General features: G+C 35.9%; 1 protein-coding gene across 1 annotated transcript in view; it reads left to right on the top strand.

Moving 5' to 3' along the window:
• The first annotated feature begins 15,035 nt into the window (after nt 1–15,035).
• The window catches only part of LOC121410712 (putative aldolase class 2 protein PA3430), a 31,283-nt gene continuing 27,761 nt past the window's right edge, over nt 15,036–18,557 (top strand). Inside the window, 1 exon segment of the mRNA XM_041602967.1 lies at nt 15,036–15,098. The gene's annotated coding sequence lies outside the window, so the exon portion shown is untranslated.

Here is an 18,557-nt window from a genome sequence, read left to right as displayed (position 1 = left end):
ATAAAGTTATTGAAGTTTAGCAATTTTTGTGAAAACAGTCGTCATGAATACTCATAGGTGGTCTGATGATATAACATCTCCACTTAACTTTCCGTTTTCTTATTTTGTTACATAAAATCATATTTTTTCATTATTTCATATATCTGTATTACTTGTGTGAATAATATGTCTCCCTTATAATGAAATAAGTTATAGCAATAAATATCTAATACACTAAACCAGTCGTCAATCCAATTTTCTAGTTCGCGGAGGAAAAAATTTGAATAAACCTAATTTCATATAATAAAATACAAAAGAACAAGTAGGGATGTGACATCATCAGCCCAGCTAATGAATATTCATGACGACTGTTTTCACAAAATATTGCTAAACTTTAAAATTCAATAACGTTGTTATTTGTTATCCAAATTTGATGACATTTTCTGCATTTTGTTCAGCGAATTCTACTCAATATCTAAATACTTTCAGCCCGGACAATGGAGGAGAACGATTTCTTCAATAAAACTCGATATGTTGAGAATGATATCCTGCTGACAAGGCGTGAAAAGGGTGTTGGCTGCACATACCCGAAATCCCATTATAGTCGTGAGTATATATAACACAAGATATGAAGTGAACAAATAAGGAGGGACATTACTATAACATAATGACTTTTACAAGTGAATATTTGTCATAACATCACGAATGAAAGGAGACAAAATAATTGTTGTCCATTGTGTCGGTTTATTCAGCAAATACGGATGTCGCATCCAGCTAGGACGTTTATTTGGTTTATTTTGTAAAATTCAGGATTTCAAACAATTTGGTTAAGCTTACTGCCTTATCGTTTTAACGATAATGTCCTTGTTAAAGGAATGGTCTAGGCTGGAAATATTCATATATCAATAAATAGAGTAAAATTCACAGAGCAAAATGCTGAAAATTTGATCAAAATCTGGTAACAAGTAACAAAGTTATTGAATTTCAAAATTTGCATTATTCCGATGAAACAGTTCTAGGCATATCTTTATGAAAATTCCTTATGTGGACTGATGATGTCATATCATCACTGTTCTTTTGTGCTTTATTATATGAAATTAGGTTTATTCCATTTTTTCTACCAAGAACTAATTTAGTTCTTGGTAGAAAAAAAGGAATTGTCAATCCAATCGTTTTAAAAACGATTGGATTGACAACTGATTAAGTGCATTAGTTATTTGTTGTCACATCTTATTTCATCATAACGGAGACACATGCATCATTTACAAATGTATGAAACAATGAAGCATTTATGATTTCATGTAATAACTCAAGAAAAGGGGAAGTGGGGATGTGACATCATCAGCTCATCTAATGAATATTCATGACGATGTGCTTAAAAATGAAAAAACTTTGTTATTTGTTATCCGATTTCGAAAAAAGTTCAGCATTTTGCACTGTGAATTTTATTCTACTTATTTAGATATTAATATTTCCAACCCGGACCATCCCTTTAAGTGTTTATTCTCTTCAAACGTTTACTGACAGAGAGCACAGGATCAGTAGGCCTATACAGGCATGCAAGCCAACGAATTAAATATTATTATCTGATCAACAGACAACAGACCAAACAAAGCTTTAACGTTCGTTCCAATGACACGTTAATATAAAGTTCGATTAAGATGCAGAAGTTGTGATGTTCTATAAGCATGATAAGATGTTTAGAATGTAATAAGTTTGCTACACCTCTGAAAAACAGTCTGTAAAGCTTCAGTCTTCTATTTACTGTGTACAGAAAGTCCAAAATACCGATGACATAAAGCTTTCTCACAGTCCGTTTTGCAATTAAGTGAATACGTGCAGGGTTGATCGTTTACGTTATTTCTGCCCCCCCCCCTTAAAAAAACATTGGTAGGAAGAGACAAAAGAAAAGAGAGAGAGAGAGAGAGCGAAGGATAGAGGGGGGTGGGGAGAACGGACAAAAACGGGCAAAATGATTTCAAGTTAAATAGATTTTTATTAATGAATGGTGTGTTTAAGACCAGACATTCCGCTGATATTCCAACTTGTTATTGTTGAGGAACCCGGATCATTCTTTGATTGAGTGAGTGTGATATTAAGAGAGATATAAACATTGATATTATATATTGTTATAGGAGAATCAAACAGGATCTCTTATAAATAAGATAACTCTATCCTTTAATTCAGCAATTATTTCAATAACAGGGACATGTAGGCTAGGGGTGCCTCTACAGAAGGTCGATTACATCAAGTGCTATTTCAATATCATCATATAAATTAAACATTATTGAATATCGTACACTTTGTGTTGCTCTTGCGACGTGCAAATAATAACATGAATAATGGAAGTAGAAAAAAAAGTGGGCTACATTTAAAGCACAAAAAGTGCATACAGGCCAGTTGGATGATTCACACTTTTATCATAATCACTGATGTGGGTTGCTCGCTTTGCTCACTCACTTGCATCTGTGCTACTGCAATGTCGATCATCATTATTCAAATGTTCATTGGTTGTTTCCTTTTGCTGATAAGATAATTTGACAAAATGGTAAGATAATTTGACAAAATGATTATGATGACACAAACGATAACGACGACAATGATGGTAATGAAGCAAAATTTAAGAAAGTATAAAGATAATGATTTAAGAAAAAGGCAAGATATATAGTAATGCTAATACTAATGATGATGATGATGATTTTGATGGTGGTGATGGTGTTGCTGGTGGTATTGGAGGTGGGTTGTGATAAAGGGGATGAAAATGGGAAGGAACAAGAGGAGGGGGAGAATGATGATGGCGATGAGGAGGAGGATTAGGGAAATGGTGATGATGACGATGATGCTGCTGCTGCTGATGATGATGAGGATGATGATGTAGATGATGATGATGAGGGTGAGGATGATGATGGTATATGACGATAATAAATCATCATTTCCACCATTTAATTTATCGTGATGGAAAACAATCATTGTAATACTATGAACGAATGCACTGAACGGTCATTGACCTGGAGGTTAAAGCTCAAAGTGAGGTTCTTTGACTCAAGTATTTCTGGTCACTAACATGGCTAAGAAGGATTTAATCCATAATATCTACCACTTCTTGACAATCTTAAAGCCAATAACATTATCATAAACAACATCGTTGTGGGAAACGATCTTAAAGTTTTGATGTTTTCTCAAGAATATGAACATCAGAGGAAGTATCAAGGTGTTTCCATGCATTGTTGAATTCAACGATACCACATCCTCTTTGGCAAGTCCTGCGGCACTCTTTCCCGCCAATTCGAGCCCGGTAGTTCATTTTATTTTTGATAATTTTGCATTTAATAGAAGCCTTATCAGTGGCAAAGTTCATGCATGTCAAACTGATGGCAGATACGTCTGTGATTTATTACCCCCCCCCCTTAAAGAACCACTCTGATTATAAAAATGTGATGATACATTAAAAATGTAACAACGAGAACATTAGTAGCGAAATCATCAATTTCTGGATTCGAAAGTTGTCGAATATCAGTGGAAATTTATCGGGAAGGTATCTAAGGGTGAAATCGCTTCAGTGGAAACCTTCTGCCTCCTGAACGTTCAAGAACATGACACGATCAAGCAGAGGGGAATTCCCGTTGTCATTTGGAGTTAGTCTCCATAGAAGGATATTTTATTTTATTCAACTATTTCCTAATTGTTTTAACCACTTCCTAGTGCGGTTAGAGTATAAGTATTTGCCTTGAACTCTCTGTGGAAGTTTTAAAGAACTTTCATATGGCATATCAATTTCCGACAGTCCTGTAAAACTAAAAGTACAATTACAAGTGTTATTGTTATGATGGTTATCATAGATAAGATTCGATACAATTTATGCCAGGTCATAATCAAAATAAAGCACAGAGAACAGTAGTTCCTTACAAAAAAAATCAGTTTGCCTTTGTATCTTTTAATTCACATACCCATCATTAATTTTGATCACATTCACTACACTTGGAATATACGCACAATTAAAATGAAATTCAGGGGAGGTGATTCACTCATTTCACTGACGATAATATAGGTCTACATATTTTTTAAATGGATTTTAGCTGTTATCAAATCTTGACTGGAATAAAAGGAGAGAAATCAAACAAACAATAGGCTAAAAATTTCATCAGGATCAGATACAAGAGAAGAAAGTTTTTTTTTAATTGCATTTATCTTTCACCAAAATACATAATGTTACACATTTTGATATTGAAAGGAATGAGATAACGATGTTGATGATGTCAATCACATTTTGGGGGGTATTTTATGAATTATAACATATTTGAATTCAGTACTCCTCCGGTAGACTGGCAGTTGTTTTATAGTCTCGCCTGCATAGCAGAGCGTGGCTCTAGGTGCCGCTTTTCTGACGGCGGCGACGGCGACGGCGTCGTCAACATTGAAATCTTAACCAAAGATAAGTTTTTGAAATGTCATCATAACTTAAAAAGTAAGTGGGCCCTGTAGTTCATGAAACTTGGATATAAGGGTAATCAAGTATTATTGAACATCCTGCCTGCAGTTCAGTTCATATGACCAAGGTAAAAGGTCATTTAGGGTCAATGAAATTAACCTTGTTGGGGAATCAATATCGAAATCTTAACCAAGGTTAAGTTTTTGAAATGTTGTTTTAACTTCAAAAGTATATCGACCAAGTTCATAAAACTTGGACATAAGGGTAACGTTGTATTACTACTAAAGATCCTGCCTAAGTTTCAGGTCACATGATTAAGGTCAAAGGTCGCTAAGGATCAACGAACTTTGGCAATTTTGGTGTTATTTGAGGAATTGTCATCATAATTTAAAAGTTTATGGATCTAGTTCATGAAACTTGGACATAAGAGCAACCATGCATGTGCGTGTTTCAGGTCACATGATCAAGGTCAAAGGCCACTTAAGGGTCAATGAACTTTGGCCATGTTGGGGGTATTTGAGGAATTGTCATCATAACTTGTGCGCGTTTCAGGAACATTGCCAATATCAAAGGCCATTTAAAGGTCAATGAACTCTTGGTGGTGTTCTGAGTATGTGCTGAATGGATCTCGCTCATGAAACATCGACATAAGTGTAATCAAGTATGAATGATTGCTTTGCACATGTCTTAGGTCACATGATCTTGGCCAAGGGTCATTTTGGGTCGATTGACATAATATTTTCTTATCATATTATCATGTATATAGTGTTTTCTTCTTTGAATAATTATTCATTAGCTGTTTCAAAGGTAGCACTGCTGCTTTATCAAATTGCGTAATGCAGGCGAGACTGCCAAGGGCGTTCCACTTGTTGAAAAAAAATCACTTGCCAGTCCAACTATATGGATGGTTGGTTGGTGTTTATTGTAACGGCGTTTGCATTCTTTCTAAAATAATATTCACTCCTTTTCTTATTATTTTTATCTCGGTTATTCAGGCCTTTTTTCTTCATTTTTCCTTTTTCATAACAAACAAAAGCAAAAGACGGAATTCAGTAGAAAGAATACAGGTTAAAATACAAATATGGCAAAACCACAGAAAATAAAAAAAACCACAAAATATAAAAAGGAACAGAAGTGTAAGCTACATGCATTATCATACAGCCTATACATCGCCCCCACTTAGCCGCGTATGTAGGGTATACATAATAGCCTACATAAATTATACATTAATACATATTTTGGTCATCTACACACATCTTCATTCTTACGTCGATGTCAGCTTAAATCGAGTAAATTAAAAAAGCCAAAGTAATACAAAGAAAGAAAAACATAGATCAATGCAAATAAAATAAAATAAAATGAAACAAATACCAATTTCAGGTATAAAAAAACTTCTATGTTATGTCTCCTTTTTACTTCCTCCTCTCTCCACTTTTTTTTCGTTCTTCTTAGTATTGTGGGGGTCATTTCTTCTTTCTTTCTCTTCCTTTTTTTCTTTTTTCTCTTTCTTTCTTTCTTATTTCTTTCTTTTTTAATAGAACTTTTTGTTTCTTCCATAATGATCATGTGCCTAATTTTCCCCCCTGCTATATGAAGCTTGGCATGATAGGGTTTTATAAAAAGATATTTTTTAAACTGTGCCTCGAATAGCTGGGTAAATGATGAACGAGATCTGAAAGGTGCTTTAATCAGCCGGGTTTTTTTTTCGAGTCACCAATGACTAATCATCAGCCGCGAAGGAAACTTTCTCCAACCGTTGACCAATATCAAACTACTGGCCCCAGTATCCGATATACCGAACCAATTGAGGAAAGCATCTGGGCTTTCTCATGATGCTATGTTTCTTTAATTAAAAACAAATGTTTTTTTTGCAGGATTTTCCGAATTTATTGGAATAATATACAAAACAAAATTACAATGCGTGAGCCATAATCATAATATGGCATTAAGTAAATCTAACCAAGTGACAATCTTATAGTGACTGAAGAAAAACAACTACAATATAAAAAAAAATTAATGGGGAAAATTCAGAGGCAAACTATATTAGCAAATATATTTATGCTTGAAGCATAGTAGCCAAACGTTGAAAAAAAATCTTCATATTTCCTTTCAGATATATTTTTAAAAAAGAAGAGAAAAGAAAAAGAAAACTAACAACTCATGACATTCTTTAGTAAGAACAAAAAATGCATATAATTTTCAAAAGTATTAATTTATTTACGTTATTTGAGGGTTTTCTTACTGGATAGTAACAATTGCCAATGATTTGTTGGGAAAGGGAAATTAAGGGAGAGACGTACAAATTAGACATTGAATTAAAAAAACTGAATGTATGTGTGTGTGTGTTTGAGTTTTGTCAGACGTGTATCAATCAGGAAATGATTATTTACGTCTTGGACCGACCTTTAACGTCACGATCCACAAGACGTGACCAGGGCTCGAACCTCGAACCTCTGCATCAATTTGTAACTTCCCCATAGCTTGGTCACAGGCGCACGCCACAACGCCCAGTTGTGATGAATAATGCTATACTAGTCTTGCTCAAAGCATGTAGGGTACAATAATATGAAATATAAATTATATTATGTGATTATAATTTTCTTCCGAATTATAATGAAAAATAAACTTTCATTCCCCCTTCATGGGGGATTGTTTTAACCTATTGTAATTTTATTAATTGAATCTGCAAATATTAACATTTAATATTATATAAATAATAATATTAATATTAATATTATTTTATAATTCATACAATAAAATAGAAAATAAATTGTGAGTCACAACATCACAATCTCTTTCCTTTGTATATCAAAAAGTGGTGGATATATTTTTTGTGAAAAATAAACGCAATGTAAAACTTGTATCTGATTATGATGAAATTTTCAGTATTTGCTTGTATTTTCTCTTTCTATTCCAGTGAAAGTGTGTTGGGATGGACGACCCCTTTAACAAGTATTGGTCAAAATAACAAACATGTCGGTGAATATTCTTTCCGACCCTCCCCCTTCTCAAGTCAACAATTTGGGTGTTTTTCACTGATAATATAAATTTGTTTTAAAAATCAATGCTATGGAATTTTCAGGTTTTACATTACTCTTACCAAAATTATGAGCTCAATAATGCAGATTCTTTTTCAATTGAAGCTCATTACGATTCTTTGATTCTTCAATTATTGTCCTAATTACTTTTTCATAATTAAGTCATAATAATGCAGTTTTATACATTAAGTGAGGATTCAGTATTGGACCGGTGGTATATTAGATAAATTCGACAAGACTGTTCAGTACAGCAGAATACCTATATGAAAATGCATCTTTAATGCATTCTTAATTATTTACTATCAACAATTACATTATTTAATTTAATGAATTCAAATCAATATGCAATCAAAAAAGAAAACCATGAAATCATTAAAAAAAATCCCGCTCGTTTTATGTGGGTTTCATTTTTCTTTACGTAGTCTCCTTTCCTGTAGGAAACATCCCCTAAAATGACAAATAGTTTTCATTCTCTTCGGTTTGTTTTTCAAATTGAAACGCCATGCTTACATTACCAAGAATAGTCATCGATTTGAGATACTGTATCGGTTATAAGTTCCAGGACAAAAAGCGATCATAAAGCGATATATATTTAATATTTTTGTTATGCCTGTCAAATTTCCCGCGGACGAAACGACCTTAAATTTGAGGTGATTTTTTTTTTTGGGGGGGGGATCAAATGTTCATTGGAAACATGTGACCCCTTTTGGAAAATCCTGGATCCGCCCCTGCGATGAATGCATGAAAAAATGAATAAATAAAATAAATGAAATTTAAAAGATATAATTGAAATCCCACCTCAGTTAAAAACTTGACAGGGATTTTAATTTAAAATAATTTTATGCATTATAAGATTTTAAATCGAATTTAGTCTTACACAAAGTAAAAACGCTGTTTAGAATTTCATACAACGCTAATAACTATCCATGAACCTTAAAGGTAAAGTAGCATTTGCTTCAAAGTTTAAACAATACATGTTTAATTTATTGAACATTAAAACTTAAACTTTGTTGTCTAAGATTTCGGACACTTGTATAAACTATGTAAACAACTATACTGTAAGGTTCACATATTAATCATCGTTGTATAAAAACATTGTTTTAAGAAAAAAGGCAATTGTAGCATCATGTGATAACTCCATGCCGTATACATTGCAATACAGAACCAAAATATCAAAGCGGTTTTATTCTAATACCCCTTTCATAAACCCAATTATGCGGATAATATAGCCGCATAATTTCGTCGTAAAATCGGAGCAGGACCAGAGTTATATCGGCACTATTTTGATGCTGCAATTATCCGCATAATAGCAGCATCGGGACCAGATTTTTACTTTATGAACACATTTCCAAAGTAATGCGGATAATTGCCATGGTGCGGTCAGGGTCACAAGGTCACCCTCTCCAACGCAACCCAATCGGAGGGGGCGTGTGCAGTTGTCATGACAAATATCCGCCTTTTTCAGGTCGGGTGCTCGTAAAAAGATTGTGCGAATTATTTTCGGAGTTTCTGAATGTAATTTTTATTGAATTATCCGCATTACTCTTAGGCGGATAATTGGAGGATGGGTTTATGATAGGGTATAAAATGAATAAAGGAAAAATGCTTTGAAAACTGCATTATGATACTTTCAAAAGATTGATAAGGAACATACAAGCAACAAAAGTTATTTACACCAAATGAACGTCCCTTTTCTATATCCGATAGCTATAGAAGGTTCTATGCATGTCCCATATTTGGAACAATTGAATTTTCCATTAAAGGATCTAAATCATCCTATACAGTCACTTTGGATCATTTTTTATGTTCCTAATAGAACCGTTTACGGTTCTTGAGGACGGCTTGAGCACAGTCATAAAAAACCTTTTGGGAGCCCTTTTCTCTAAGGGTTCCAAATATGGGACAAACGGACAAACGGGTTCAAATTAACCACATACATTCGTAATTCCGAAGCTTCGTTATTCCGAAGGTTCGTTATTCTGAAGGTTCGTATTTCCGAAGGTTCATAATTCCGAAGGTTCGTTAGTCCGAAAACGAAATGAAGTTCGTAATTCTGTTCGTTAGTCCGAAAACGAAGTGAGGTTCGTAATTCCGAAGGTTCGTTAATCCGAAAAAAGAATGAGGTTCGTAATTCCGAAGGTTCGTTAGTCCGAAAACTAAATGATTAACTAACCTTATTTCGTTTTCGGAATAACGTCACAAATGTTCCGATTAACGAACCCTTTTACGTTTTCGGATATAGGCAATTTGCGTGTTTCGGAATTACGAAGTGTAACCCAAATTAACACCCTTTTCTAAGAGTGTAATATCTTCTCAGAAATGCACTTTACTAGTGTACATTTTTATGAGAAGAATACTTTGTGTAGTCCTCTCTAGATAGAATACAAGAGTTATGTATTTTTTAACACCGTTCAGGCTGAGATGATCGACTGCGTTTGTAATATGATGTGGCAGACATCCGTATAGGCAGTAGACTGCCAGAACACGAATTCAGTCCAGTCCATCCTAAATGTAAATGGAAAATAATGAATATATAAATAAATGAGAAATGACAAATGAATAAACAGGATCTACAGTGACTGTAACAAGTCATAATAGCAAAAGCATTACATATAATATATAGGCTATATATATTATTAGTCTATTTGTTTCAATGTCGATAAAAGAAAAGCGTTTGATCATCATGACCGCAGAGAGCGCTACAAGGTATTCTACAAATCAGACATTGACTACGTGTATCAAGGATTATCATGAATGAATGAATGAATGAATGAATGAATGAATGCATGCATGCATGGAAGGAAGGAAGGAAGGAATTAAGGAAGGATGGATGGACGGGATGGATGAGTGAAAGAATGAATGAATAGAAAAGGAAAGATAATAGGAAACAGAAAATAGAATGATGCGACTCAAGTCTGATAGCCTGCATCTATGAAACATGGGAGAGACGTTTACACACAACGCACTGACTATATACGGTCATCCGCCCGTGGTGGACTCGAACCCACGATCTATGGTTCGACGAGCAGACGTGTTACCGACTGAGCCAACACCGCTCTCTTGACTTTCGTTTTGTGTAAAACTTTTTTTTTGCTTTTCAAGTTTACATCAGCACCCACTAAAAAAATCGCTCCCAGGGCCCTGCTCCGAGGACATCTAAACGGATCTCTCCCTGGCCTACTTCGGATCTGACCAGATCCAAATACAGTTCTTCCCAATTTGGGAAAAGGAAGTTCAGTAACAATCATATTCATACACTTTGCAATAGCGTTCCTAGCATCAACCATGACAAAGAAATGTGGGTTACACGTCGTAATTCTGAATAAAAACACGTCAAAATTGCCTATACCTGATGTTCGTTAATCCGAAAAAAAGAAAAAAGAGTTCGTCAATCTGAACATTAATTTTTGTGGCGTTATTCCGAAGGTTCATTATTTCTAAGGTTCGTTAATCTGAAAACAAAATAGGGTTCCTTATTCCGAAGGTTCGTTAGTCCGAAAACGAAATATCGATCAGACAGCAATTGCTCAGAGAAAATAAAAATAAAAAAGATGTTTTTAATCCAAGTGTGAATTCTTGATGCAATACATGCTTTGACCACAACATACACATGTATGATCCTCTATTAATACCTAACATCCTGTTATATTTTGCAAAATTTAACTAATTTCATTTTCGGAAATGAACCTTATTTCATTATCGGAGTACCGAACCTTCAGATTAATGAACCTTATTTCGCTTTCGGACTAACGAACCTTATTCGTTTTTCGGATTAACGAACCTTCGGAATATTCTCACCTTGGGAATAACGAACCTTCAAAATTACAAATGACACCCGAAATGTATGAGTCCATGCACAAGTATAATAGAGTCACTTTATTGTTCCCGACCAGGCGCGTACGCAAGGGGGGGGTTGGGTGTTCAAACCCCCCCCCCCCTTTTCGTTTCCTTTTTTTTTTTTTTTTGCTTGTCTCCCCAGAGGTCGGTCTGGTCAAGGAGTTATCGGGCAAGAGCCTGATAACTCCTTGGTCTGGTTACGGGCAGTTCCCCTACCCAATAATGTATACGACAGCAATAATGAACAGAATCTCATGTTTCCGACGAAAAACACAGAAAAAATTTCCGCTCGCTTCGCTCGCTCCATTTTATTATATCTTTTATTTCCGCATGTCGCCGACATGATCACGGTATCGCCATTAACAAGGCCATACATGATTATCATGATGTATACTTATGAATACAAGTGAACCAAGACAAAGACATACGTTTTCTTACAAAATATGTTTTACCAATATGAAAACCAAAATGACGGAAAACGCTAAAATTTCGGTTAGCTCGCTCCGCTCGCTCGTAATAATTTATGAAATTCCATAAGTATCTAGTCTCCTGTTCAAGGTCGTATTATGAGTGTTACGAATAGAAGGACATGTAGCATCGACTAATACTTGATTTACTAACAAACTATTGACAAGAAATGTATGTTTTGACGGGAAAACGCGAAAATTTCGGCTCGCTCGTAATCATTTATGAAATTTCTTAAGTTTCTAGTCTCTTGATCAAGGCCATATCATGAGACTTACGAGCAGAAGGACATGTATCATCAACTAATATGTAATCATTACCAACAAGCTATTGAGAAGAATTGTATGTTTTGACGGAAAAACGCAAACATTTCGGCTCGCTTGCTCCGCTCGCTCGTAATTATTCATGACATTTCTCAAGTTTCTAGTGTTCTGATCAAGGCCATATCCAGGCGCGTAGCCAGGGGGGGGCGGTCGCCCCCCAAAAAAAAAGTCCCCAAAAAGAAAAAAAAGAAGGGAAAAAAGGAGAGGAGAAAAGGAAAAGGGAAGGAAGGAAAGGGAAGAAAGGTAGCTTTGTGTTTTTCTATTTATTCTTTATTTTTTTCTCAAAAGAGAAACTCCTTCACTCTTCTTGCTTTAAATTCATATATGAATTTTGCTTCCGCGCTGCGCGCGGTTAAATGACAATATTGAAGTTCTCCATTGTTCCCCCCACCTTTTCTCTAACCCTGTTTTTCCACCTCAGCTATGTGCTTCTTGCCAGTTAAAGTTAAAATTGTATACATTAGGGCATGAATTTGAGTAAGGTTAGGCCGAAGTAAATGTATGAAGTTATCTTTTTTTTTCAATTGATCGCGCAACTTCTGGTCTGGTCGGCTCCGAGCGGGTAAAATCTTTATATCAGTTTCTGCCGTCACCTCCATAAAGTCAGCTTCTCCCGCTTTTCAGCTCATTACTATAAACAACCATAATTTGGGGGCAAACAGGTTCCTAATTTAAAAAGAGGAAGGTATGGAATTCGTGTCGTATTAAATAAAAAAGTACAATATTTTTTTTATCAAATTGTATTAAACTTCATGTCATTTCCCTGTATACATTCATCTCCTGTCCTGTTTTGCGCCCTCAGTTTGAAATTTTGAATGACACTTAAGTTTCTTTATATTCAAAATGAAGCGCTTCAGGATAAGTAAAAAAAAAATAATCATCCTTTATTATATAGATAGATAATTTCAATAAATCACAGAAGTTTCAACTTTATGCGCACTATATTCCTTGTAATGAAGTTCAATAATCTTAGAAAATCAATTGAATTAGAGCCGATGGGGTATTAGAGATATCTGCATTTGATGAAACGTCCGCCCTTTGAAATTTCAGAGTTTCATTGCTCTGCGCGGGGAGGAATATCTTCCTCTACCAATCTTCTCCTCTGTTTTGCGAGTTAAAAATATGCACTGATGCTAAATTGTTTGTAATCAAATCTGATCTTTCCAAAGAAAGTTTCAATATATCTTTGAGAATACCCTTTTCTCGGGACCCTTTTTATGGCAAGAAAAATTGATAAATCACTTTAGCTTCCGCTCTTCGCGCGGAGTTATTATCATTTTAATTTCCTCCATTGTATACCTCTTTTGTGCGTTTACAATCACTTTTGAAAACAAGGTTCAAAATCGCAATATAGTCAACCGAATTGGAGGTACTAGAGACAAGAGAAACGGCTCCTTTTCATTTTAATTTATGAAACACTAAAAGCTTCGCGCTTCGCGCGGGAGGGGGAAACTCCCCTCCCTGCACCCACCCCCTAGGGAGCGCGCTTCGCGTGCATTTACCACCCCCTCCAAAATGAAATCCTGGCTACGCGGTTGGCCATATCATGAGTGCTACGATCCGAAGGACATGTAGCATCGACTATGATACCAACAAACTATTGACAAAAAGGTTATGTTTTCAACGCAAAAACGAGAACATTTCTGCTCGCTCGAGGGTCATGACCGCACTGTTACATACCCATCCCCACTTAAATGTTATTGTCTTATTTGCAGCGCTGAAAAAAAAAAAACATCACCTCCCCCCCCCCCGCACATCACTTTTTAGAGACTGGGCGGGAGATTTAAAAAAAAATCAGCTCGAAAACCCCCCCCCCTTTCAAAAATCCTGCGTACGCGCCTGTTCCCGACAATAAGTGGGCCAATGAAATGATTTGTGGGTTGGCTCGAATGAATATCTTTTTCCTTCCTGTCGCAGCCAACTGTATTTGGCGGTGTGATGTACTCTCTCTAGTCTGTAAACGCAGACTTATAATTATTTGGCACTTTAATCAATACCATATGTAAAATCCCCATTTCATGACAGTTTATCAAAAATTTCTGCTCGCGATTTGCACTACCATTTTTAATGTAGGCAGATTTCCAATTACTCATCCATTTCGTGATTACAAAACACGAAAAGAGTGTCCCATTTTTAGGTCTAAATCTCGATTATTTTCCTCTCGCGCTCGCATCACTAGTTTAGTTATATACTTATCCTTTTCACGATTAACAAGAGCTTTGAATTTCCATTCTTCAGGTAGAAATGTCAAAATTTCCAGCTCGTGCTTCGCGATCGATTTATTTGATTGTTGAAATATGCAACGTCTTCATGGCTAACTGCTAGCAGCCATTAACCGTATTGCCCAGAAAGTTTACATTTAAGGACAAAATACATAACAAAAATAGCTCGCGCTTCGCCTTTGCACTATAATAATAATAATAAACAGTTCTCGTATAGCGCATATTATTATGAATAATGTCTCTATTATGCGCTTCCAAAGGACTTGGATATTATTACCCCAGCTGTAGCTTGGCAGCCGTAATTACTGAGATTACAGCGCACGCATTTATAAATTCCTGCCAGGTACCCCATTCACCTCACCTGGGTTGAGTGCAGCACAATGTGGATAAATTTCTTGCCGAAGGAAATGAATAATGGCTGGGATTCGAACCCAAGATTCTCTCTTTCAAAGTCCGGAAACTAATCCACTGGGCCACAACGCTCCACTATTTAAATAAAGCTTATGATTTTCTTTGGTATATTTTTAAGTTGACTTATAGGAATAAATCCTAGAAGTGACTATTAGGATACCCCTTCATAATCAACTTCAAGCGGCCGATCAGAGAAAATGTGACTGACCCCCCCCCCTCCCCCTCCCCCTCCCCCTATTGGCGATGGCTGGATGCGCCCCTGCAATATCATGTCTAGAGTAAAGACTACACCAAACTCTCTGTGTTTGAAGTAGTTAGTAGATCTACATTGTATATTGTAGAGAGCTCTATACCATTCTACAATCTTCTAGAGGTTTCAAAACGGAGAGAGACGGTAAGTGATACATTACTGATTACCAATTGTGACTCCTATAGATAATGGTCTGTTGGAGATATAGGCCTTCTGGTTTTCTGGTCATTTTGTCTTCATCGGATCATTTCATTCTGAGAGTTTTTAGTGTTTAGAAGCCGCTGTATGCCTGCATGAAAAACACACTCATAATATTCATCACGCGTAATAATTCAATCGTATATTGCACTTGACTTTGAGGTTCCGTATGAGATATTTCTAAACAAACAGGAGCCAGGGGCGGATCCAGCTCCAGCTTTCGCCAATAGGGGGGCCGAAAAATATTTTGACCAACATATTTCTCGATTGGCCGCTACAATCTGGCTTTTTTTTTTGTTGGTTTTTCACTGGGTAATCCTAACTAAAGACTGAAGTTTTAAGTATATGTTAGTTTTTATTGCTATAAACAATATTAGGTATCTCATGTGGTCTTAATATATAATGCGAGCGCGAAGCGCGAGCTAAAAATCTTTGATATTTTATGTCCTTAGAACTGAAGATTCAGAGCAGTCTTTATAATCATGAACAAAGATAAGTATCCAACTAAACAATGCCGAAATTTTATCTTATAGTAACGTGAAAAGTGACTCAATTAGGACTGTTTTTAGTGATTATTGAAGAGGATACAAGTATCACCAAATAAATAATGAGAGTGCGAAGCGCGAGCTCAAAATTTCTGATATTCCGACCTGAAAAAAATGAACAGTCTAAGCGCGTTTTTATTTAAATAAACAAGCTGTGCGTCTCAAACAATTAAATGCGAGCGCGAAGCATGAGCTTAATTTTTTGATATACTGACATGATAAAGGAGCATTTTGACAAATTTTGGTAAGAATTTTCAAAGAGCATAGGTATCTCACAAATTAAACAATGCGAGCGCATGCGAGCGCGCAGCGCGAGCCGAACATTTTGATACACATTAAACAATTTGTGTAAATCAAACAAAATAATAAATGCTTGATGTGCTAGAGAATTGTGTGCAAATTGATATCAGAACTGGATATATTGTATATATACTGGTTATATATTAGTGTCATTTAACCCTCTTGAATGGGATTCATTACACAGGCAATGCGAGCGCGAAGCGCGAGCGAAATTTTTTATATAAAGTCTATTTTCCAATTCTTCCCCTCACCTTTTTTTTTGGTTTCCTTTCGGGGTCGGGCCGGCGCGTTTCCGTTTTACACCCTGGCGAAGGCATTTTCCGGAAAAGTAGCCAAAAAGCGACTAGTGAAGAGTCTACGTCTACGTTTGTTTACATATCAGCTGGGCGCGCGATCCAAAGTCCGCACCATAGAGTTATATAACTCTATGGTCCGCACCGAAGTTATCCGCAGAACATACCGTACTTGCAAGTGCAACTGAGCTTATACTTTCCAGGTTCAATACGAATGTTTGCCTTGATCATTTGCCTTGCCGCCGGCCTTGCCGATTTGCTGATGTCTGTCTTTCTCTCTGTCTGTTATAGTATATCTATCTCTCAAATTCTATCTCTACCTATGTAACTGCAGTATCTATATATCTAATAATCTTTTCTGTCTCTCTCATTCTTTATCTAACATCTATCTATCTCAAATTCTCTATCCATCCATCTGTCTGTCTTTCTCTATTTCTCTCTCTCTACCTACCTGGCTACAGTATCTATCTGTTAATTTGTCGCTCTTCTCTCTCATTCTTGATCTATCTGACATCCATCTATCTCTCAAATTCTCTATCTATCTCTCTATCCATCTATCTATCCATCTGTCTGTCTTTCTCTATTTCTCTCTATCTATTTATCTATTTTTTAACTAGAGTATCTATTTATCTGTTAATTTATTAATAACCTTCTCTGTCTCTCTCATTCTTTAATTATCTATCTAATATCTCTATCTATCTATCTATTTATCTGTCTTTCTCTTATTCTCTCTATTTATCTATCTATTTTTTTAACTTATCTATCTGTTAATTTGTTAATATTCTTTGTCTCCTACTATAGGCTAACATCTATCTATCTCTCATCTATCTATCTCTATCTATCCATCTGTCTGTCTTTCTCTATTTCTCTCTATCTATATATCTATCTATCTGTTAATTTGTCTATCTTCTATGTCTCTCTCATTCTTTATCTTTCTATCTATCTAACATATATCTATCTGTCTCTCAAATTCTCTATCTCTCTCCCTCTCTAGCATCTGTCTGTCTTTTTTCTCTGTTTCTCTTTGTCCGTCCATATTTCTATCTATAACATCTCTCTCTCTCTCCTTCTCTCTCTCTTTCTCTCTCTCCCCCTCTCCATATCGACCTCTCTGTCTCTCCCCTAGCTCTCTCTATTTATCTATCTATCCATCCATCTCTCCCTCTTTCTCTCTCTTTCTATCTATCTATCTATCTGTCTATATCTATTTATCAGTCTTCTATATCTATCTTTCGGCAGCTTCTAAGTGTATCAAACTTCAATTTGTCTTTCCATTATAAGTATCTGTTTATTTTGATTTTGTCTGTCATTCTATTCATTTAGTTAATAATTTATTTTTAGAAAAAAAATATCATAAACAACGCGACTGCAAAAGCATGATGTTCGGATTTCACTCCTGACTGCCGCTCTCTCTGTACATGAAGTGCCGAGGAACTCTGATCAGTAACTGTGCAAATTGCATGCGGTGCATGGTGGACTCGCCTGTGTCGCAAGCTGCATGCAACCAGCGACGTGTGTAGACTCTTCACTAGTCGCTTTTTGGCTACTTTTCCGGAAAATGCCTTCGCCAGGGTGTAAAACGGAAACGCGCGGGTCGGTCGTTACGAGACTGTAAATTACACATCATGGGTAAAATACCTCTTTCTTACTTTTCTTTCTGTTTTTCGTAGTTTCTGTCAAGGTAAAGAGTAAACTTTTTTCTGCAGGTTGTCAAAAAATAGGGGGGCCGGGGCCGGCTCGGCCCCCTCCTGGATCCGCGCCTGCATGGGAGCCAACACAGAGAGCGAGCTTTATCTACGGAGTGAAGCTGGAAACACAAAAAAAAATCGCCGCAAACTGTTGCACAAGCGTTGAGCCGCAGATGTAAACTCCAAAACTGTTTAGTAAAATTTTCAACAAAAAATGATTGTTTATATTTTCAACTAATTAATAATGCCAACAAGCGTATGAAATTTGCCCTATTTTTTGTGTATGTTTTTACTTTAAGTAACTCTATTTCATTCCATTTATTTTCATCTCCATGAACATGGGCGGAAATCCCAGGGGGACATGAGGGACGTGTCCCCCTACTCAAAATAATATGGGGAACATGATATCGAATGTCCCCCTACTATATTATAAATGGTCTTTTATGATGGTAAGAAATACATCATTCAAAACCGAAATAAAGCATGTATTTTAGGACGAGATGACCTTACTTTTTGGATCATAACCTTTTTTTGTATTCTTGCATGTCAAATTTATTTTCGTCGAAATTACCTTGAATT

The sequence above is a fragment of the Lytechinus variegatus genome, chromosome 3 (genome assembly GCF_018143015.1).
Source record: "Lytechinus variegatus isolate NC3 chromosome 3, Lvar_3.0, whole genome shotgun sequence".
NCBI lineage: Eukaryota > Metazoa > Echinodermata > Echinoidea > Temnopleuroida > Toxopneustidae > Lytechinus > Lytechinus variegatus.
The sequence above is the reverse complement of the archived record's forward strand: the minus strand, read 5'-3'. Positions and strand labels throughout refer to the sequence as shown.